The sequence below is a fragment of the Rhinolophus ferrumequinum genome, chromosome 18, assembly GCF_004115265.2.
Source record: "Rhinolophus ferrumequinum isolate MPI-CBG mRhiFer1 chromosome 18, mRhiFer1_v1.p, whole genome shotgun sequence".
Taxonomy (NCBI): Eukaryota; Metazoa; Chordata; class Mammalia; order Chiroptera; family Rhinolophidae; genus Rhinolophus; species Rhinolophus ferrumequinum.
The window spans coordinates 23077211-23101408 of record NC_046301.1 but is presented as its reverse complement, the minus strand read 5'-3'; the positions used below and the strand labels follow the sequence as shown (position 1 = coordinate 23101408).

Below are 24198 nucleotides of genomic sequence, written 5' to 3'. Positions count from 1 at the left end.
ACAACTAATGGCCTGCAGTCTTTTCTGACAACTCCTCAGAGGACAAGATACAGGCAAAATCAGTGGCATCACTGCACAAAAGCATGTCACAATTTTCTCCTGGTTTCTGCGTAGAAATAATCCACTTACTCTAATCAGAACTGTCAACCTAGAGAAAGAATCATCAGGCAGTTTTCAAACTGAAGTCACAAGTGGCAAGGCACAGAATAGCCGAGGCTGCTGGAGCAGATGAAGTGGGGACCAAAAAGGGTGTCTGTAATTGTGACCTGAGACTTTGAATTTCCCCTGCTGAATGAGGTCTGGCCACCTAGAGAAACAAAGTTTAGGCTCTAAAATAACAACAAATGGTTTTTGTTTTTGACATGAAGACTCTGTAATTACACCTGAATATTTTCATGGCCCTCTTTTTTATCATGACATACGAGTTCCAACAATTAAGTTCCCGATCTTGTTGCAATGATGTTGCTAACCTTTTTTGATATCAGAGAGATTATTCATCATGAAATTGTACCAACTGGACAAATAGTTAACCAAGTTTACTATTTGGAAATACTGAAAAGGCTGCATGAAAAAGTTAGACGACCTGAACTTTTCACCAACAATTCACGGGTCTTGCATCACGACAATGCACCAGCTCACACAGCACTGTCTGTGAAGGAGCTTTTAGCCAGTAAACAAATAACTGTATTGGAACACCCTCCCTACTCACCTGATCTGGCCCCCAATGACCTCTTTCTTTACCTGAAGATAAAGGAAATATTGAAAGGAAGACATTTTGATGACATTCAGGACATCAATGGTAATACGATGACAGCTCTAATGGCCATTCCAGAAAAAGAGTTCCAGAATTGCTTTGAAGGGTGGACTAGGTGCTGGCATCGATCCATAGCTTCCCAAGGGGAGTACTTTGAAGGTGACCATAGTGATATTCAGCAATGAGGTGTGTAGCACTTTTTCTAGGATGAGTTCGCGAACTTAATTGTCAGATCTCGTATGTGTATTCCCTTTCCCGTGGCATTTCCAGGTCTGTTCAGAGGAGGCATATTCTTCAGTGCTGGGTCCCTAAGATTTCTTCTCATTCCCAGGTCTTGGCTTACAAGTCTCCACAACTAGGAAGTCTTCTCAGAAGGAATGGACATTTTGTCCCACAAGACAATAAACTCCATAAAAGCAAGGTCTACATTTTGCTCACTGCTATATCCCCCAATGCCTCCCACAACACATGTCACATAGTAGACCTCTAAGAAATATTTGTTGAATGAATGAATGAATAAGTAAAAGAGAGGAAACGAGGGTTGTATTGCCAAAAATTTAAGGCTAGTTTTACCTATCATTTGCATGCTATTTAAACAACCATAACATATTCCTAAAAGATAAATGGGACTTGATCAACTTTAAAAAGTTCCTTTTCTAAGCTTCTCATCCGAAAGCATACTGAATAGTATTAAGGCATTCACCTTCCCCAAAGGCAAGAGGCTTTTCAAAGCAGATTTCTTTTTTGATTATTTTTATGGGAAAATTGTAATCCATCAAGATGATTCATATAATCAATTGATAGCATCTTTTGTTCTTTGTTAAGGACCGGATGATAAACGTAGGTTATTCTGAGACTGAGACGAGTAAGGAAACATTTTGCCTTGGTAATTTTAGTCAATCTTATTGGCAATAAAGATGAAATATGGATTTAACATGTGTTTCCAGCCTTGACGCTGCCAACCTTTGTACAGCTTGATCATCACAATATCAAAAAAATTTATATTGAACTGCAAAAATTCATTGCGTTTGCTTTTCATCCCACAGTACTGACGTACAGAAATATGAACCCATGCTACCCAGCCCTTCCTGAGAAACCAAGAGCGTTTAAGAAAGAAGCAAGGAGAGAGGGCAGTGAGGATTTCCATGCTTCTGAACCTACAGAGCAAAGTTGCATTAAAGTAATGGCTCCAAGAACCAGTTTCGGGGACAAGGTTTCGTCAGGCTGAGCCAGCTTCCATGGATGAGCTCCGTACCATAGCTTTTCTCGACACCATAGGAGAAGAAGAGAAAGACCACAAAGTCAGACATTGCAAGCATCACAAAAGCCCACGACCTCTAAGGAACACTATTTCCAAGCACAAAGCAAGCACTAAACAACCTCACAGAGGGAGAGGCCATATCTCGGGTCCCCATCTTCACACTCCTTCCATTTTATTTGAGTTAAAAACATTGGCAACTGGGAAGCTCTATGTGGGGAAAGAAAGAATTAAATGGTGACAAGGATGGACTGTCTGAAAAGGTTCATCAGAATCCTTTTACCTTAACCCCAAAGAGTGGCCAACATTCTATGGTCATAAGCAGCACCTCTAGGTTTGATCAGCTCTGTCTGGATGGACAGATGTGGGTGAATAATTAAGGTAAATGAGGAACAGGGTTTCATAGTGAAAAAAATCAATGGGTTTGAAAACCAGAAATCTGTATGAACTTGGACAAGTTACTTAAGCTGTGTCTCACTTTCTTTATCTTCAAAACATGAGGCCATATTAAATGTACCATCTCCTCCAGTTCCTAAATCCCAGAATTCTATAAAGCCCATCACATCTCCACTGAAGAATCCACCAAACAAGCATTCCTGGAGCACCATGTGCTTATTCTTAAAAGTGCTTTGGGTTCAGTGCAATCTGAGCCATGACCCTTGCCCTAGATTATCTATCACACAACAGTGGACAATCAAAACCATTATCGGTCAAAAAGAACAGTGAACCAGCCGTCAACAAGGGCAGTGAAACACCTGGACTTTCCCACTACAGTGGAAGCAATCAATTGGTTCAATCTCTGAAAGGCCAATTTACACACATACCAGATGTCCTTTTGAAAGCCATGACCTATGACCCAACTTAATTGTAGAAATGTTTATTAGTCATTTAAAAATTGGAAGTAAAGACTATGTCCACTGCAGACAAATTAAGTAAACATTAAATTATTTGCACTCATTATAATGGCAACAGTAGAATAACATTTCATGACGTAGGCAAATACTCACTATAATGGGAAGCAAGAAAAAGATGCAAAACGCATGACCATAATTATATGTAATGTGTATATAAGCCTATATTGTCCTGTGTATAATATTTATAAATAAGATTAGGACAGGTAACATATAAATAGCCGTTATCTCCAGGTGTGTTTTATTTTCTTCTTTGATGTTTCCATATTCCAAATTCTCTAGTTAAGCATGTAGACTAGTCTTCCCTTATCCATGGTTTCCCTTTCCGTGGTCTCACCTAGAGTCAACCGCAGTCCAAAAATATTAAATGGAAAATACCAGAATTCATCATTTCTAAACTGTGCACCACTCTGAGTAGTGTGATGAAATCTCGCACTATCCCAATCTACCCCACGGGACGTGACTCATCCTTTTGTCCCGTGTCTCCACTGTACACACGCCCTGCCCACCAGCCACTAGTAGCATCTCGGCTATCAGATCAACTGTGGCTGTATCGCAGTACTTACGTTTAAGCAACTCTTATTTTACTTAACGATGGCCCCAAAGCACAAGAGTAGTGATGCTGGCAATTCGGATTTGCCAAAGGGAAGCTGCAAAGTGCTTCCTTTAAGTGAAAAGGTATGAATGTATTTAAAAAAAAAAAAAAAAACACGTAATATATATAGAGTTCGGTACTATCCAGTATTTCAGGCATCCACTGGGGGTCTTAGAACGTATTCCCCTGTGGATAAGGAGGGACTACTGTAATAACTTTGTAATCAAAGGTATTTTTAGTATATATACAGGGCTGAAGGATACTAAACAATGAGAACTTCAGCAATTGCTAACTTATTCTGCCTGTTACGTGCATTAGGAGTTTCCAACAGGGAGACATCACAATGGGCTGGGTAGCCGAGGAGATTTTTTTAAGGGGGTTTACATAAGAATTTAGGTATATAGAATAGTGCTTAAGACGACTGACTCTAGAGCTGGATTTCCTAGGTTCAAATCCTAGCCCTGCCACTTACCAATTGTGTGAGTTTAGGCAAGTCACAAACTCTCTCAGCCTCAGTTTTCTCATCTATAAAATGGGACTGGAATCAATTCTTTCCTCATAGAGTCCATGTGAGGATTAAACAAATTTATATAAGTGTGGGTTTTCGGACCAAGCTTGACACATAGTAGGCATTATATAAGTACTAATATAATTATTAGAAGGGCATTTAGACTATATAAGCATAATACATTACACTTTTGCTAAATTCCTACTATATGTCAGATACAGATACAACCCACACGTCTCTGATGGAGGGACTATCATTTTGCCCAATTTATAGATAAGAAATCTAAGGCACACGGAGGTTAACTGACCAAAGTAAGTGGTTGAACCAGCATCTGCCCCCAAGCTAATCTGACCCCAGTACCCAAGGTCTAACCACAGCCCCATCCTGTAGGGAAGAGTAAAAGCTTACCCTGGGCAGACTGCCGTACTTTACAGGAAGAGGAACTACCACGGAAAAAGTGTGTGGAGCAGACTACTGGAAGCCAGCAAAGGGAGTTAAGCACTACTAGTTCATTAGGCAATGGGCCATTGATAAAGATTTCTGAGCAAAGTCGTTGCAGGACAAAAGAGGAACGTGAGGACGTTAGTCTGGCAGATAAACATGGTATATGTTGGAATGAGGCAAAAGGAGGCTGTGTGTGTGTGTGTGTGTGTGTGTGTGAGAGAGAGAGAGAGAGAGAGAGAGAGAGAGAGAGAGAGAGAGAGAGAGAGGGAGAGAGGTATTACAGACAAAGCAGGTGGTGTGGTGATGAGGGACGGACCAGGTAATAGCACAAAGGGAAAGTAGAGCTGGGCAAATTTTCTTTTAAAAAATGCTTTTAAGGGAAAATGAAGAGAACTTAGAAACACTGAATACTGGGAGAATGAAAGGGGAGAAGCAAGTCATATCTCATAACCCATTAAGGGGCAAACAAGAAACGTTTTATTTTAATTTCCATAAATGTTGTGATATGTTTAGTGCAATTACTTATTTGTTAAGCATTTTTTAAAACCGGACCCACAGTCGCACAGAACGAAGCATCACCTGTGCACCGTGTATAAGCCATGTTTGGCGCCTGGGAAGGTGGACTCGAGTAAGTGACAACAGTGATAAGCAAGGAATCAGAGTGTGACCTCTGCTGTGTAAAGGAAGTGGCTATTTACAGGATCAAGATAAAGAGCCCACTAATGGCTCGTCCTGACAAAGAGCCCAGCTCTGATAACATCTCCCAGCACAAAGCCAAGCTGATTTATCCGTTGTTTTACAGAGGCAGCCAGAGCTTGCCAACCAAAATATGTGATTGATCTAATTAGCTTACTGAAGGGATGAGAGCAGTGCCAAAGTCGTGTGTACTCACAGATTAGCCCTTCCCCGAGGAAGCGGTGTCGCATAAACGCCAATCCTTCAACTTGCGCATTGGCGCTCAATAAAAGGGACGAAACCCGGCACTCGGCCGGTAGGAGCTTAGTGAGTACTGCTGGATGCTGGTGACACACACACGAGTCTCAAAAGGATGAGCTCTCTTGGTGGAAAAGAGGAAGAAACATAAAGGACTGAAAAAGAAATGGATGTGCACGGCTGAAGTCCAATTATCAGTTCAGGCGACGCCGTTTTCCTACCTTATGTCTGCATTAACACCCCCACGCTCAGCGTAATGCTTTATTAACCTGACTGACAACGCTTGTCTCCACTTGGGGTTATGACCAAATGCAAGCCATTTCTGTTGAGATTGGCAAAGTCATTTGTTCATCCAACAAACATTCTTGGGCACTTACCACGCACAGGTCCTAAGTGATTATCTAGTCATTTGCTGCTATGGCAAGACAGAGTCTAAAAACCAATTTGGTATGCTTAAAAAAAATCCTTAATGAGAATAGATGAGCAACCTAGAGAAAAGTGATAACACTAGCTTCATCTAATAGTCTGCCAGTCACAAAGGACAGCTGACTCACTGGTTACCGTTAGGGGGTACTTATATATCCAAAGAGCAAATTTTGTTCTTCGAGGAGGGTATTAGTGAGCTGTGTCTCTCTTGTGGACTAGGCCCAAAGTCCATATAAGGAAAAATTTAGGTAGTTGTTTATCCAAAATGTCTTGCCTGTTCTACCTTCCACATCACTGCTTAGAAGGATCCTCGGTCCAGGAGACTATGGGAGTTCCTGCTCTTGAGGCGCTAGGTCCACTGGGTGTGACCCGAGCAGCTGGGCAGCCAGCCTGACTGGGGAAAACAGGACACACCCAGAGGAGCTGGTGGGAACAGAACAGTCAGACATACAAGCAGACTGTTAGTATTTTTTATTTTCTAAACTGCTTTTTATCACAAAGAACTTACAGAAAACAATTTATCAGTTCCTGTCTAAAGTAAGGATAATTTATTACACCCCATTTTACTGCCGTACCATATTTTGAATACCCGTGAACTTGAAAAATGAATTACTTTGTATCACCTTATATTGAATAATGAGCATCATTTATATGAGAAATTTTTCACAAGAAGAGAAAACAATATGTTGATTTCACCAAATGTATACTTACTGATATTTAAGTAGTTGTGAAACTAGATAGAGCTGTGGTATAAAAGAGTCAAACCTCAAATTTCAGTAAGAATTCTTCAAGGTATTTATAGATACTTTGCTTTTAGAGCATTGTTTTCTCTAAAAAAACGAACCTCCTCCCACTTAGCTGCAGACTAGTCTTAGTCAATTACTCAATTTTGTCAGCATATAGCAGAATAACTGCAGAAATCCTACTGCAACTAAGATTACAGTCAGTAGATTAATAGAAAATTCCATTTAAGACAGAATAATTTAAAAATAGCAAATACGTACATATATATAATGTGTAATATACAACTTTCAGCTTGGCTACTTGAAGTTGAGAAAAATCTCAGTGTGAACCAATCTAAGTGTAGAATTATTCCATACTTTAAACATCTTCCCAATTTTTTAGAGTTATCTCTTGCGCATCCAATTTGACAGCAATGTTTTATAGCAGCTTGTCTGCAGTCTTTCCAAAGAATTCAATTTCATAGAAACAACCAACTTTCTTTTCACACATATATTTCATCAGTTTATATGTTATTTGATGAAATTATGTACTGACTACAGCAATGCATACAACTCAGCAGTGGGAGGAGAAGTTTGGACCTCAAGAGCACGCTGGAAATAACCCACTAGACAGCACTCAGCAAGGAGTGGGCATAAGTGAAGTGTGTTTTCCAGAGTGAATAGAAAGAACTGGCAATCTAGGGAACCACTTAGATTGGTTAAGAGAACGCCCATGGTATTATAAAAAGAAGCCAGGTGTGTTTCTAGAGCTAGCCTCTATCTTAAAAGGATCTCTCAGGCAAAGTCATGTCTTGTACAGAGGAAATGTCAGTTAAGTCCCTCAGGGACAGGACTTCTGTGTCCTTTCTATGTCATCCCTTGTGGGAGAAGTCCTGGAGTGCTATTTCTTTTGAGAAAGGAAACATGTTCTGCTATCTGTATAGCCTACAGCTATCCCTGGAGTTTAATTTCTAGTATTTACACTGGACAATAATCCCCAACAGAGAAGCTGCTAGAAAAAGTACTGGCCTTGAACAGCTCATTTACAAGAAAACTGACATACAGATTTGCAAATAGAGTCTCCCATATAGCACTACCCCGCAGACACGGCTCTATACCTATATGCAAGACCATTAAAATTGGCAGCCAGAATACTGGCTCCAGCCCACAGACTTACTTCTTATTACTATTACCTTCATTTGGGGATCTTTAGGAACCAAATGCTCCACTTTGCCCCAGACTCCACCACTCCCTATGGTCTCACACCTGCCTCCCACAGTGGGCATACCACAGCATCGGTTGGATATATAGCTCTACCATAACTTGATTCTGTATAGAAACTTGGGTGAGTCTCTGGCACCAATAGGACTGCTCTTAGAGAGAGAAGGATTTTGCCTTGGCAGAAGCACCCACCACACCACTAAAGAAAGACCAGAGAGTTTAGTTACCATGGAGAAATGGAAATGATTGACAGGTTAAGTAACTGTTCAAAAACGTTAGCCTTCCTAAGAAGCATGTGGGAATCTTGCCGAAATGCAGGTCCCTAGAGGCCTGACCCTTCAGTTCTGATTCATTGGGTCTAAGAGTAGAGATCCAGGAATCTACACTTTACCAACCACCCAAGGGGATTCTAATGCAAGAGTTGTGATACTACAACTATTTACAACAACCATAAGGGCTTACAAGGCCCAGCTCCAAGCACTTTATACGTAATTATTTAATCCTTGGAACAACCCTATGAGGTAGATATTATTCTTATCCCCATTTTACGAATGAGGAAATTGAAGAAGAGAGAGATTAAGAAATAGACTTCTGCTTACCCAGATAGTAAGAAGAGTCAGCATGAAACACGAGGCTGTGTAGCTGAAGAGTTCATAATGACCCACCTGGCTATTCTACTACACGACTACCTTGGCCTACGGGGAGCTGTAAAACATAAAACAGAAGGCCTTAAAGGTTTGCAGCTTCTGACTCATAAAAAGCCCTTTACCCCTTTAGGGGAGCACATGAGTCCCAAGAACCCCTGTTTTCACATTCATCACCAAGCTTCGCGGTAAGGAGGAAGAATTCCTTTTACATGTTACAATGAGAGAAACTGTAGAAGAACTGGCAAAAGAGACAGTGGATAGGACAAATGGTTAGAACTCAGATGCCCCTATTCTGAACCACGATTGCAGTATTTTATGAAAGCTCTTGACAGCATGAAATAAAAGGGAGCCTGATATTCTTCTAACTAGAGACATGAGAAGGCAGTAATATTGTAAAACCTACATATAGTGTCAGATGGGTACTAGATTTATTGGGGAGATCACTTCATAAATTATATGAATGTCTAACCATTATGCTGTATACCTACATATAAAATAACACTGAATGTCAACTATAATTTTTAAAATGTCATGGGCATATGTAGTATAGCATAGGGAATATAGTCCATAATATTCTCACAACTATGTACAGTGTCCAACGGGTAATAGAATATCAGGGTTATCACTTTGTGAGGTATATAAATGTCTAATCACTATGTTGTTTTGTATACCTGAAATGAATAAAAAAAGGCATGAGAAAGGGAAAGACAATAGTCTAGCTATCAATAAAGCAAAGGCTATTCCAAACCAATTTCTACACAGATATCTCAAGTTAAAAAAATTATGATCAATGTTAGAGGGTCTTAGAGGAACAAATCAAAAGTCCATGCTGGCTAGGCAAGGAGTTCTGAGACTTGACACTAAAAGCAAGATCCACAAAAGGAAAAATTGATAAACTGAACCTCATGAAATTGGAAAATGTTTTCCTTATAAAAGCCTACGTGAAGAAGATAAAAAGACAAACTAAAGACTGGCAAAAAAAAAAAAAACCTATCTGACAAACTACATATCTGCAAATTACATTATCTGACAAAGGACTAGTGTCTAGAATATTACAGAATTCTCAAAATTCAACAGTAAAAAACCAATAATCCAATTAGAAAATGGGCAAAAGACATGAACAGAGATTTCACCAAAGAGGACAGATACACAGAAGGCATGTAAGCACATAAAAGTATGTTCAACATTATTAGCTATAAGGGAAATACAAATTAAAAACTACAATGAAGTGCCACTATAAACCTATCAGAATAAGATAAAATAAAAAACACTGACAACACTAAATGTTAGCAAGGCTGCAGAGAAACTAGATCACTCAAAAATTTCTAGTGAAAACGTAAGATGGTACAGCCTCTCTGGAAAACAGTTAGGCAGTTTCTTTAAAAAATAAAATGCTAACTACCATACAACCCAGCAATTGACCTACTGGGTATTTATCTCAGAGAAATGAAACTTTAGTTCATATAAAAACCTGTACACAACTGCTCACAGTACCTTTACTTGTAATAGCTAAAAACTGGAATCAGCCCAGGTTTCCTTCAACGGGTGAATGGTTAAACAAATTGTGGTACATCCATACCATGAAATACTACTCAGCAATAAAAAGTAATAAATTGACACCAACAACTTCAATAAATCTCCAGGGAATTATGCCGAGTGACAAAAGTCAATTCCAAGTGGTTGCATACCATGTGATGGATTAGTGGTTGCCAGGAGTTAGGTGTGGGAAGATGGGGAGCTGGACAAAAGGAGGAGAGCAGAATGACTATGAAAGGGCATGGGAGGGCTCCTTACAGAGTTGGAACTGTTCAGTGTCTCAACTATGTGGTGCATACAGGAACCTACACAGGTGGTACATTCCTACAGAACTTAATACAGTAATACAGGCACACACAATTGAGTACAAGTAAAACTGTGGATTGTATCAAAGTCAATATCAAATTAATCTTTGGGAGAAAAATTGACCTGGAAAGATAGTCAAGATATATGCAGTCGTTCATGAATATTTATTTAATTCCTGATATGTGCCAGGCATTGTGGGAACTCTGACATACCCAATAAAGAACGGTCCCTGTGCTCAGTAAACTAAGGACTGTCCTCTCTTGGTAAGAAAGGAAACAAGTGAGAAAATACTATACATATATCTCTGTGTGTGATTACAAATACACTCTCTCTCTCTCTCTCTCTCTCTCTCTCTCTCTCTCTCTCTCTCACAAGGTCTGACAATTGAGTTCGCAAACTTGTTACGATGATGTTGCTAACCGTTTTTGGTATCAGAGGGATTATTCATTATGAAATTGTACCAACTGGACAAACAGTTAACCAAGTTTACTATTTGGAAATGCTGAAAAGGCTGCGTGAAAAAGTTAGACGACCTGAACTTTTCACCAACAATTCATGGGTCTTGCATCACGCCAATGCACCAGCTCACACAGCACTGTCTGTGAGGGAGTTTTTAGCCAGTAAACAAATAACTGTATTGGAACACCCTCCCTACTCACCTGATCTGACCCCCAATGACTTCTTTCTTTACCCGAAGATAAAGGAAATATTGAAAGGAAGACACTTTGATGACATTCAGGACATCAAGGGTAATACAACGATAGCTCTGATGGCCATTCCAGACAAAAGAGTTCCGAAATTGCTTTGAAGAGTAGACTAGGCTCTGGGTGCATAGCTTCCCAAGGGGAGTACTTCGAAGGTGACCATACTGATATTCAGCAGTGAGGTATCTATCACTTCTTCCAGTATGAGTTTGCAAACTTAATTGTCTGACGTCATATACATGCATATGTAAGTACATATAATATAAATTCTGGAAGGATATAACTGCAAACAATGTCAATAGTGGCTATTTCTAGATTGTGGGATTGTATATGTGTTTTATTTAATTTTGTTTGTTTTCCTTATCTGATATTCTAAATTTCTACAATAAACAAGTTTCACTGATATTAGTTTTAAATATTGGAGGGGAAAAGACTGGTCCCCAGAGAGTACCTTTTTTTTTTTCTTTTGAGTTTCTTTTTTTTCCATTCTGGGTACATGCAGAGTGAAATTTTTCTAAATCCTAATTCAAAAAAAACCTCAAAGACCTCTTCAATTATCAACATAAATAAAGGCAAGTTAACCAAACGGGATTACCTCAGGATAAAAAATGGTGCACATTCATAACAATTACATTTCCTCACAAAATCAGGTTTATAAGAATTTCCTAGTCCTTGGATTAAGCTGGGGTTTCTATTTCAGGAGGGTTGTATTATTTACTTTTGCTAATTTCTTTTTCTTATCACAAAAGTAATGCAGGCTCATTACAGAAAAAATTCTAATGCAGATATGCAAAAAACTGTAATATCCCTACCAGACAAAAATAACAATTTTAAGCCCCAGATACACACATATTTAAAACTAATAACTATGTATGCATATTTGCTAGTTCATGTGGTTACACTAAGATGGCTTATACAGCACGTACTGCTTTTTAAACTGCATTTTTTTTTTTTTTGCTTAACAATACATGGCCTTTTAATGACATATCTTAACATTAAATATGATTCTTTCACCAATCTGTTAATGGTTGGGTATTGAGTACCATAAACAGTAGACAATAACATCCTTTTAACTAAACATTGGAGTGTATCTTTGGTTTTGTCCTTCAGTTAAAATCCAAAAGTGAAATGTCAGTTTGAAAGGCTTTTGATGTAAGTGGGCCCTCAAAAAGCTGGACCGATTTGCACTCCTAACAACTAGTGTGGGACTGAAAGGGATCCAGCTTCTTCTCCGTGCCCTCTAGCGCTGCTCACCAACAATGAGGCTCACCTTGTTCTTGACTGTCTCTAGAGTTTCACTTTTGAAAAAATAATAATTATTTTAATAGTAGATCAAAATGGAGGAATTGTATAGCTATCAGTTAAATTAGGAATTTTAATTTGTCAATTTCACTTTAAGTGCAGAATTTTGTCAGACCCACTCAGGCAAAAAAAAAATTCATCTCTGTAGGACTCCGCATTCAATTCAACGATCTTTGCTTAGATAATCATTGTAGATTCATATTTCACATCTCCAAATCTGTAGCCAACAGAGATCAGCCTCTCCACCAAGAACTCCCAGGCTAAGACAGAGATGGCCTTTTCCTAGTAACGGCCTCATGGGGAGATGTGGGAATAAATGAGAGGAAGCCGGCTTCATGCACCTGCTGGGAGGCACAGTTACAGCAGCCCGGCGTGCCGCATGTATCAAAGGATCCAAAAATGTTGCTTACTCTCAGTATTCTATTATAAGTAACATAACTTTAACATGACATGATGAGGACTTAAATAACTGCTATTCCAATCCTCTTATTTTCACAGATGAGGAAACTGATTTCAAAGTTAGGCCTAGAATGCAGGTCTCATTGATGCCAGTCTGATACTCTAACACTATTTTGTCTGTCGGTAAGTTTTCTCTGTGCAGAGTGAAGGCTAATGACGACTTAATTCACACAATCACTCTTAATCAGGACAATCTGCAATGTGAGATTTACATGCTCAAAATATAGTACTTGGTTTATAGATATCTGCCTGGTTAAATCATTCTTTACAGCAGGTATTTTAAGTCGCAGGCTGAAAGCAAATGGGCTTATATCCACCTCAGAAGATGATGAATGATTGATTATAAATCTCTACTCCGATAGAGGGTTTCTGATTGCATTAGACAGAGGGCATGAAGACTAATTAAAAATGCTCATACATTCATCACTGTTGATTGTGCATAATCCACTGCAGAAAGTACAAGTGCAACACCTTCTCTAAAATGACAGAGGAAACAGATGAATTTCTATTCAGAACTCCCACAGGCTATCTGTCTTGATTCCAGGGTAAATGGGCTTACCCTAATAATCTAAATCACAAACAGAATGACAGTTCACAAGCCCTGGATCAAATTTTACTATTCTATCTAAGCAGAGGCTAACCAGGCTGGGTCACGTGGTACATGAGCAATAAATAATTACAGATAGATTGATAAATATGTCTATGGGCATACTTTTGGATTTTCAAAACTAATTGTTCTAGGTGTCTACATAATTGGAAGTCATAAAGTGTGTTCCAGGGAGCTAAAGGAAATATATCCTACATGCCACCAAAAACAGCCCGTAAACTGGTTCCCTCACGTATGCGCTTCAGCCCTAAGTGAGCACCAAGTACTGAGCTCTCCCCACTCCTTTGGGGCTACAGTTATCTGACAGTCAACAGTATTACAATCACCCAGGAAAACATCCCCCAGGTACTTTCTAACAAGGAACGATGGGTGGTCCTCACCTTTGCCCTCTAAGGAAGCCTCTACTCAACATACCTCACAATGACCGACACACGCCCTGAGCTGTCAAAGGCAGGATGGGAGGAGGCTGATGCTCAATCTGTGCTCTCTTACTCCTCAGGAAATATCCATCCCCCTACTGCACCCCTATCCGAGAAGCCCACCACCACCAGCCACTGCTCTGACCTGATCCAGGAGTTAGACTCTTTACCTAGCTAGAAGGTGACAGTAGGAGAATCCACCGTTATGCTGCCTGAAAGTGCCCCAGGGCTTAACGAGCATTTATCCTTCTTCCTCCAGGACGCCCCTGTGGCAGCTCTGTATGTCTGCAGTAGGGGCAGCCAGGGGCGTGGGGAAAGGAACAGTATCTGCCATGGAAACTGCACAACAGAAGGTATGTTTGGGGAACTGGCTTAAAACTCAACATCCTGTTGAATGAAGGTATTTCTCATATTAGCTTTTGATCCACTTGCAGTATAAAGGATCTGCCAAATGCAAATGGATTAGAAATTACATAATCTACATTAATAGCATGGAAAAGAGTTTTGAAATGAATGGTAATTCAGCACAATTATAAACCTATGGTGGAAAAGGGAAAACATAACGAGACTCTGAGCTTGAAAAGGCAGTAAAAGAAGTTTAAGCAGTAAAAGAATAAAACCAAGAAAAGATATAGACCAAACAACAGCAAAATTGTCATGCAGCTGCCCAACCATTGCTTTTTGAAAAACAATCATGTAGCAGCATTGAATTATGCAATGCCATGCATCACACACTCTATGTTGCTTCCATATGAATTACCAGCAAGTAAAATTTATATTTTCTATTTTGCAATGTTCTTATACATTCTTAATATATTCCTGTCCATGATTATTTTTTTTTTAAATCCTTGCCTTCGTTACCTCGTTCCCTTCTCTATATCTCTCTCTTGGCCTGGAGATCCCGAGTCTGGCCCAGGCTCGGTCCCTGTAGATATCAACATAATTTACATACATATCAGTTGGCCTCCATTTTCTCATTAATTTATTCAACAAATGCTACTCTGCACCAGATTCTGTGCTAAGTACAAGGAATATAACACAGAACAAGTCAAACGTGATGCCGGTTCTTATGGAGCTCTATAAAATGAGGGTTATATAAATGAGGGTCTGTAAGAATGAGGGTTAGATAAGAGATCAGCAATCCCTTTTAAGTTCTCAAGTTCTTGACTTTACTCTTCTCCCTCTTTCTTCCGATGCTCATGGCTCTAACTTTACCTTTTTCATTTCCATTATTAACCACCTTTAGCACCCCCAAACAGCCAGTGCCATATGAAAATTTTATTCTCTAACATAGGCATTTAGCCAGATTGGTTCACAAAGCAAGAGGAGGAACGTGCAGGAGAGGGAGCCTTATACAAATCAAGGCCTCACCAAAAGAGGTACAGCATCGTTGTCTTAGTGAGTCAAGTTTACAGGGGGCAAATGGGCAGGGAGAAGAGGAAACATAACCACCTCCTCCTCCAAAAAAATTGGAACCTCATCCCCTGAAAGTCTGGTTACTGGGTCATTCAATGTGATTGCTTAATGAAAGTGCACAAAACAGCAGATATTACGCCTGAGCATTCCAAATGACCCTAATTATGACCAAGCAGATAAAAGCCTTAAAAAATTGCACTTCACCTTATCGAAAGGGTTCCTGGCACATTATTAATTAAAACACCTCAGCTCCCAACGAACTACATTACAAACATGGTAATTATCTTCATACAAAATGTGTTTTGTAACACTTGAAATGCTTCAGAGCCGAGGATGACAACAGACTATAAACAAAAGGACCTGCACTAAGGCTTCTGTCCATTCCTAGTAGGTTGCTGCAACTCAAAGTTAAGAGCTCCCCCTTTGGGAATAACGGCATTAATATAGTCCTGAGAAGAATATGCAATGATTGTCATTATAATAATCTTAGCAGCACCTAACTTTTCTTGAGTCATTACCATGTGTCGTGCAGTGTACTAAATGCTTTTTTGCATGTCCCAAGCTCAGAGAGACTGAGTAACCAGCCAAAGGTCACCCAGCCAGGATGTGTCAGAGCAAGTAATGGAAGCCAAATCTGTTTGGCTCCCCAATCTACAGAGGTAATGTCAAAGGAGGGAGGCAGGGCAGGAAAGAGAAGGAATTGGCAATTACAAACATCTTTTTTTTTTTTTCCAATTTTTAATTTCATTTCATTTTAATTATTTTAAATATTTTCTTATTAAAATTTATTGGGGTGACAATGGTTAGTAAAGTTGCATAGGTTTCAATTCTGTACTATATCATGTATATATCACATTGTGTGTATACCCAAAATATATAAGGAACTCTTACAACTCAACAACCAAAAAACCAAACAACCCAATTTTAAAACGGGCAGAGGACCAGAATAGACATTTCTCCAAAGAGGACATACAATGGCCAATACACATATGAAAAGATGCTCAACATCATTAATCATCAAAGAAATGCAAACAAAACCCACAATGAGATATCACCTCACACCAGTTAGAATGGCTACCGTCAACAAGACAAATAATAACAAGTATTGGAGAGGCTGTGGAGAAAAAGGAACCCTCATACACTGTTGGTGGGAATGCAGACTGGTGCAGCCGCTATGGAAGGCAGTGTGGAGGGTCCTCAAAAAATCAAGAATAGAATTACCATACAACCCAGCAAACATCCTTATTTTCCCAAAGCACAGTTTACAAGACTGAAAACTATTAGATTCACAGAAATTCAGTGTTGAACCACTAGAGAACCCCAAAGAGAATTCCAAAGAATTCCCGCTAACAGGTATCAGAAAACCTGCCTTCTCTCCCAAGGCTGGTAAAATAGAAACAAAGAGAAATGGTGAGGTTGTACTATGAGGAAAAAGTGATTTATCAAGAAGGTGTGTAGCTGAAGACAGGCAGTGGAGCCTCTGGCTAGCCAACAAATATGTGTTGAATGCCTACTGTGTGCCAGTTGCCAAGCTACTGTCCTGGTTATAGTCTCTAGCTTCCATGTGCTGGAGAGAAATCACAAAACCCAGATGAGGAAAAGAACCTGTATACAGAATCCAGGATGGGGAAATGAGCAGGACTGGTAGAGTCTACTCCAGGAATGTTCGCCTCTAGTGTTTCTCACCTCAGAGAAAGACCTCTCAGTTTGAGAACCACCCCCAGCCCAGGCCCTAGTCCAGTTGTCTTAGAGTGAGAACAGCATTGGCTTCAAAGCATTGAGTTTTAACTATTTTTAATAGTTGAAAACTCAGAATCTTTCTTAGGAGATCTTTTCCTTGAGAGGAAAAAAGGAGACACTCTCTTGGTTATCCATCACTAGCGAAAAACTCACAGCCCCAGCCCCTCCAAACAAGAAAGAACCAGCAACCAGCACTATTTCAAGTTTCAACATAGCGTGGACTCATCTTTGAAGACCTCAAAGGTGAAAATCAAGTCATGGCCTAGTGCAAATAAATCTGGCTTCAAATTCCAGCTCTGCCGTCAACTAAGTCTATAACTTTAAGCAAAGTACTTATCAATTTCCCCATTTATAAAACAAGGATAATAACCGCACCATCTTACTGGTATCTTGGGGACATTGTATGAGAGTGCACTCTTCATCCCACTGTGGTGTGTGCCCTGCCCACAGCCCCTGTTGAAGGAAATTGGGAATATTCCCAACCATGCTTGAGGGCAGCCTTGGGCAATGATTTTCTGTACTACACACACACACACACACACACACACACACACACACACACACACACCAGCTGGTCACATGGAACAGAGCAGACATGGGAACTAATCCCTAGACTGGACATCAACCTGTGACATGGTTCAATCTCATGGATGATGTTAACTGGATCACTCAGTTTCTCTCAGACATTTGAACAAGGAAAGCAAAGCTGGCTGGCCACAGGCAGTAAAGTAGACAGGCCCCAAGGCAGACTAGCACCCTGGAGAGTAGCTGGGTTAACACAGGGAGGGCAGGCTCCCAGAATAATGCTCCTCAAGCCCACTGCAGAGGCTCCTGAAACAAGTGGGGACCCTAACCGCCTGCTGAATCCAGCTTCCATCCAGGTGTGCAGTTCTCCTCAGCCCCTGCCCTTCCTGAAGCCTAGGTATTCCCTTTTCCTAGGACCTAACAATAAAATCCCTATAACCTGAGGTCACAGGAGTGTATGTCTCTTCTTTGCAACTACAGGTAAGGCAGTTATGGAGCCTACACCCACCTGTGAAATAGGCATGAGAAGGGGAAAACCAATCATTCACCAGGCTACTTTGCAGCTCAGTGAACACACTGGGAGGGAAAAGGACATGGCCCACCCAGCAAAGAAAGGCTCAAGACGCCTTTTACAGATGCAAGCTACCGAAGGAAACCACTCGGGGAGGAGACACCTCTGTTATGATAAGTAGTATATGATAGCTTTAAGAACTTAGTTCCATGACGTGAAATACCCAGTCAAGTCCAAAGCTCTCACACCTTTACCACCATTTATAGCCTCCTTTGAGGGGAGGACAATAACACTCTAACCCTTCTTGAAACTGAAATAAAGACAAATGTGACTGGTTTTCTCTTTGAGATAAGCTTTCATTACGTAATGAGAAAACAAAGCAGACTACCCAAGCCCCCGAAGCAAAACACAAAACAACAACAAAAAAGCCTTAAAGCTAAGTCTTCCTGTTCCCCCCACCCAAATACATAGTTTAGAAAATGACAGTAAAAATAACTAGCCACATCACTCATGGCGGAGCCATTACATGAAGCCTTTCCCAACCCCCACGACCTCCTATCCTAGCCTGGCCTCCAATCCCATGCCAGCTTTCTAGGAGCACCTTTGGGGGCCCTTTCCATTTATGATTTATTTTATTGTCTGGCTTGCAACCCAATTTGTTCTACTTCATATTTCTGGTTTAAATATGGGAGTTCTATATTTCCACAGAATGGGCAGTGGGTTTCAGCAGACACCCTCCATGTACATTTCATAGCTACCTGCTTCAGTGCCTCTTTCAAATCTGCATGTAATATAGAGAATTTGTTTGCTGTATATTTAAAAGAGGCAGTAGACAAGCACTTTTGCATAAATCAAACCTGGGAGTCAGGGGTACTCTAGTAGGCCAAAGCATAATTTATCTAATTGACTCTTCGGCAGACTACTATTCAGCTGAGCTTGAAAACTGTTATGGCTGTTAGCTTTTCCTTCAGCTGCCAAAAGAACTAGGCTCAAAGCAGCTGCTGTTTTGACAAAGTATTCACTTCTCACAGGGGTGGGAGTGAGCAGAAAAATTCAGACCTTAAGCCACTGGCCTGGCTCCATTCAATGTGTTATGAGAAACACCTAAGATAACAACACTTAGGCTTCTGCTTTGAGCTCCATGGTTTTTTATTCTATTCTCTCACTGTGCAAGATTCAATGCCTTCCTGGCATTGAGTGGCAACAGCTCAAGGTGATAAGCAGTGAGTCACAACAAACTTCACTGAATGTTTTCTTGCAGCCTATAAATAAAATCAGAATCACTGAAGCTAGTAAACCTTGCGAGGGCTGAACATCTCAAGGTTATTCATTTCTAAACTTCTGTGGGAAGGACATAAACACAATCAAAAGAAATGTGGTTTATAATGAACAAGATTTCTTAATGCACATTCACATTTTAATTGTCAGGACATATACACTACAGCATCGCAAACCTTTAACTTCTCACCCACCATATCCCCCCAGAAAAGGCTCATTTTCCCATTGGGTTTGAAAAATGCGGAGGTGAGCAGCAAAATGCAGCTTCAAGGGAAAGCCAGGGTTCTGATGAAATTGATAAAATGGACTGAATGGACCTAATTCTTCCTTATACCACAAATAAATTTCAAAACATTTATGTAACAAATGGCAAACAACATTTTAGGAATTTGGGTAACTTGAAGGGGTATTTAAGTTTTGGGGAGTATCTCAACACTCCCAATTCAAGGGTGGAATCTGGCCGCCATCTGGGCATTACATGAGCCAGGCTGCCCTGCTTCCACCTTTGCTGACTAGATTGCAAATACGGGCTGAGCCAGTCAGCTTTCCTCCCCCATGGGAAGGGAAAGCTAATGCATGGGAAGATACTAAATGAATTTCGCTATTTGCTTCAATAACTGGGACATAAACTAAGGAGGTATAAAGCAGCCCAGTTTAGCTACGTGGAATGAAAGCCAGTTTAGTGAGAGAAACAAAGAAAGAAAATAGAATTGCGGGCTGAGCTGGCATCCCAAGCCCTGGTCTGAGGACAGGCTGAGCTTGAGTTTCATCTGTCCTGCGGCCCAGCTGACTCTGAGTTCCTTAAGACACCAGAATCCTTTCAATAAATTTCCCTTTTCACTTAACCTAGTAGAGGTTTCTCTTAATTTCAACTTATTTCAATCTAGAGAGCTAGGGCTAGAGTAGCATACCGTGTTTCCCCGAAAATAAGACCTAGCTAGACCATCAGCTTTAATGTGTCTTCTGGAGCAAAAATTAACATAAGACTGGGTCTTATTTTAATATAAGACTGGGTCTTATTTTAATATATTTAATATTATAAATATATTATAAATATAATATTAATAATATTATATTAATATAATATAAATATTATATAAGACCAGGTATAATATAATATAATATAATACCAGGTCTTATATTAATTTTTGCTCCAAAAGACGCATTAGAGCTGATGGTCTGGCTAGGTCTTATTTTCGGGGAAACACAGTAGCATGGGATGAGAGCTTAAGTAAAACTAGAAGGATCCTTCAGCAAGTGAAAATAAAATAATCATCAAAATTCAGAATCAGAAAACTTACTTTGATCAAAAGAGATGGAGCTGACATGCCGTTTGAGGATTTGATTTCTATTTCTGTCATGTATTTATAATAGCATCTTGGTTCAAAATCAAAGAACCTCAAGTTTCTTTGTGTCAAATGGGTAACACTTCCCTTCCAAGGTCATTTCCTGCTGTCCTCCTTGCTCCAAATGTACTGACACACAGCAGCAAGAATCTCTTGCATCTTTCCTTGAGTGTTAGTTTGCCCATGTTAATTGTCTCAGAAGCCAACAGCGGCTTCCAACTGCCTGAAGTGTCAAAACACCCGATAAGGTGCGACACCGAGTAGTTCTCCATTACCTAACCAGTGTCATAACCCATTATGCCTAAACACACAGTCAGTCCTAGAATCAGATCTCTTGTTCACCATCCCATGGTCTCAAGACGCCCTCCCACTCCAAGTCGAAAGCGTGGCCCTTGCTGGTGCTTCCTCTCAGAAATGAGGAAAGAGAAAAGAAATGGAGTCCCGGAGTCTGGATGCCTGGATACCAAGTGTGATTTTTGTATGGACCAGTTATTTTTTGATTTCCACAGGCCTGATTCTTTCTCTATAAAACAAAGATGCTGAGACTTGACCACTGGCTTTTATTCTGCCCCCAACATATCTGAGAGGTGCAGCAAGAACGCAAGAAAAGTTAAAGAATGACATAAGAAGACGAGATAAAATATGTCACATTAACTGAGTAGAATATCCAAAATGCGATTGCTATTGGCTTGGCTGGCATGGTGGCAGGGGCAGAACTTGAGCTAAGCCAGAGAAAGGACATGCGTCAATGGAAGGATGTGTACTTATGCCACTTAAGCTTTCACATGCTTGCATGTTCGCTGTTAGCAAATGGTATTAATAAACCATTGGGGAGAAAAACACATATTAAGAGATTGTACTAGGAGGGAAGAAGAAAGGAAATATTCTAAAACTTTATCACTTACTGCACAAGGTGTCTATAAGGCAACAGATAGTGTTAAAGGGGGAACCCACAGATAAGTGGGCCTGGTCCACTAGTGTCTAACCTCTGAGGCCAGGGACCATATCTGCTTTGCTCACATTGTATTCCCAAACCCTAAAAGTACCCAGCTGAAGGCTCCATATGTATTGTTGAAAGAATACATAAACATATATAACCCCTACCTTTAAGAATGTACAATTTTTTTTTTTAATGGAGACGAAAAGAGAGAATATGTTGTCTTTTCCCTTAAGGATCCTTTATAAATATAGCATCAATTTCACTTAAAGGGAGCCCTCCTTGGGATAATAGAGGCAAGAATGTAAACCTCACACAATAACCATTTTATAAATGATCAAACCACTATAAATGATCAAATCCCACCGTGTTAGCAGGTAACCAAATCTGTCACTTGACTCAATCTCTATGCTGATGCATTAGCTAAGAATGAGCCTTTTGATAAGTCAGTCACTCCACAGTGGTAAGCTGAAGAACTCTCTGAAATATATATTAATTTGCTTCAAAATGCCACCACCTCTTGAGTTGATTGTCCCCTCCAACTGCCTCAATCACGGGCAATTATGTCACTAGATAGATCCACGGGCCCAAATGACAAACAGTCCCCTTAAACCTAATGTATTATCATAGCAATAAAGGGACAGATTTGCCATTCTCTACCTACCCTGGCCCAATCAGTTATTTAACATGCCTATACTATAGTGACACCGTATAAATGATCGTGTTCATTAGCAGTGAGAGTCAGCTCTGAGAAAACCACAAACGCCAGTTAAACTGATCACAAACCAAACACACACAGTCCGGTGGTGGTGTTAAAAGATCACAGCGCGAAGGGAAGGAAGGAGAACAAAATGTTCTTAATTTTAAAATGCCACTTTAAGAATGATACGAGAATACAAATCTCCCGGCTCTTATTAAAAAAAAAAAAATAGAAACACACTAAATTGATTTGATACATAGAAAACAAGTTGTCAAAAGTTGCTAAAAAAAACAAACAAACAGGATGATTAGATGAGAAGATTGGAGTCAAAGGATGAAATTCATCTTCAACTTGTTTTATGGTTTTGTTTTGGGATTTTGTTCTGTCCCCATTTTTCCGGCTTATTTCTCGTTAGGAGAATAGGCAGGGGACTGGAAAATTGGCTACTGAAGGGAATATACAGCAGCCAGCTGTGACCGTCCTCTCACTCAGCCTGGTTAAATCTCCACTGACTTCCCACAGGGAGATTCCTGAACGGAGAACAACAGGACATCCATCTGGTTCCATGAGGAAGAAGAGAGATTCTTTAAACAAGAAGAACCAGAGACTGAGATTGGTCCGGGACACCTGCAATTCACTCTGGGACACAACTCAAAACCTTAAGACCAATACAACTAAAACCAACGATTCTATCTTAAATCATCTTGAGAGCCTCATGCCGAGAGGGGCTGGGCTAGACCGCTGTGCCCTGTGATCACAGTGGCCTAGTACCAGGACCCACTGGGACGGGAATGGAGGGTGAATGGCTTTTCAACTCATTTTGTTATATTCTTTCTTGTCACCCCTCAGAAAGAGGAGGAAAGAGAAAAAGAGGGAGCCCTCTGAAAGATTCTAATTTATTTATAATAGTCCATAATAGTCTGATAGTTAAAGCTTCACACAGACAAGAGTTTCCATGTGGTTAAAAATAACTGACATGGCCCAGAAAGGAAATCTTTTAATTTACTGACAAATGAAAAGGCATATATAAAAGTTTGAAGAATTCATTTTTACACAGAGTTCCTATGGTACTGGTCTAGATACAGCCCTCTGTCTGTCTGCTTTGCCAAAATCTGGCTTGCCGCAAGCTGCAGGTATCAAACTTTGATTACAGAATGCAGAGATGACTTAATAATTTATGAAAACTGTCGTTTTTCCAGTACAGTCTTCTTTCTAACACAAATAGTCATTTTTATGATTGTAAACACAAGAAAACCTCTTAAAATATTATGATGTACAATGATTTCACTGTCCATGTGGGCAGGGGGGGAAGCTTTGCAAACATAAAAAATATATATTAAATATTTACCTAAAATAACTGTTTTCCCCTTAAAATCTATCTTCCCAAAAAGCCTCACAAATATTTTAAATGATGTTTGGGGTGCCTGTACACCACAAGGTGCTCCTGTAAATGGATAAATTATCAAGTAGAGAAGGTAAACATTTACAAACGCTTCACACAGTAGTACAATTTTATTTATACACCCATACAAAATAAAAAAATATGTGCCTTGGGGATCATTTGCACAACCAAATGTCTTGCTGATTACCATATAAAAAAGTTTAAGGCAGATAACCTCTCCCATCTGACAGCACACAGGATGAGTTATGGCCACTGTTCTGTTTCCATAATTGAGTGACGGCCTTTAGACAAGTGGTCCAACATTTGCCTCTCATTTCCAGTCACTTGATATACATGCAAATACATATTTACAGTATCTCATGGGACCCATGGAGAACAGTAAGTTCTAAGAAAGTCCTTTTGAAGCTTCTGGTCTTTATACTTCTCTACTCTAATAGTGCTGGTTGACAATATAATAGAAGCAATCCATAAACGACATTGAGAAGCAAAGTGAGTTTGCTCTCCCAGCTGATCAGGACTTCATGGCTGCTGGTCAGTCCTCACTGTACCTTCTTGCCAGCTGCAGACACTCTCATTTGTCACAGAACTACA

At 40.0% G+C, this 24198-nt stretch overlaps 1 protein-coding gene across 2 annotated transcripts in view; it reads right to left on the bottom strand.

Annotated features, from left to right (window-relative positions):
- Positions 1-24198, bottom strand: part of FHIP1A (FHF complex subunit HOOK interacting protein 1A) — a 193005-nt gene that overhangs the window by 97332 nt on the left and 71475 nt on the right. Inside the window, exon 3 of one of the 2 annotated variants that reach the window (XM_033133927.1) lies at positions 8372-8477. The exons of the other annotated variant lie outside the window; for it this stretch is intronic. The gene's annotated coding sequence lies outside the window, so the exon portion shown is untranslated. The remainder of the gene's footprint in view (positions 1-8371; positions 8478-24198) is intronic. 2 annotated transcript variants of the gene reach the window in all.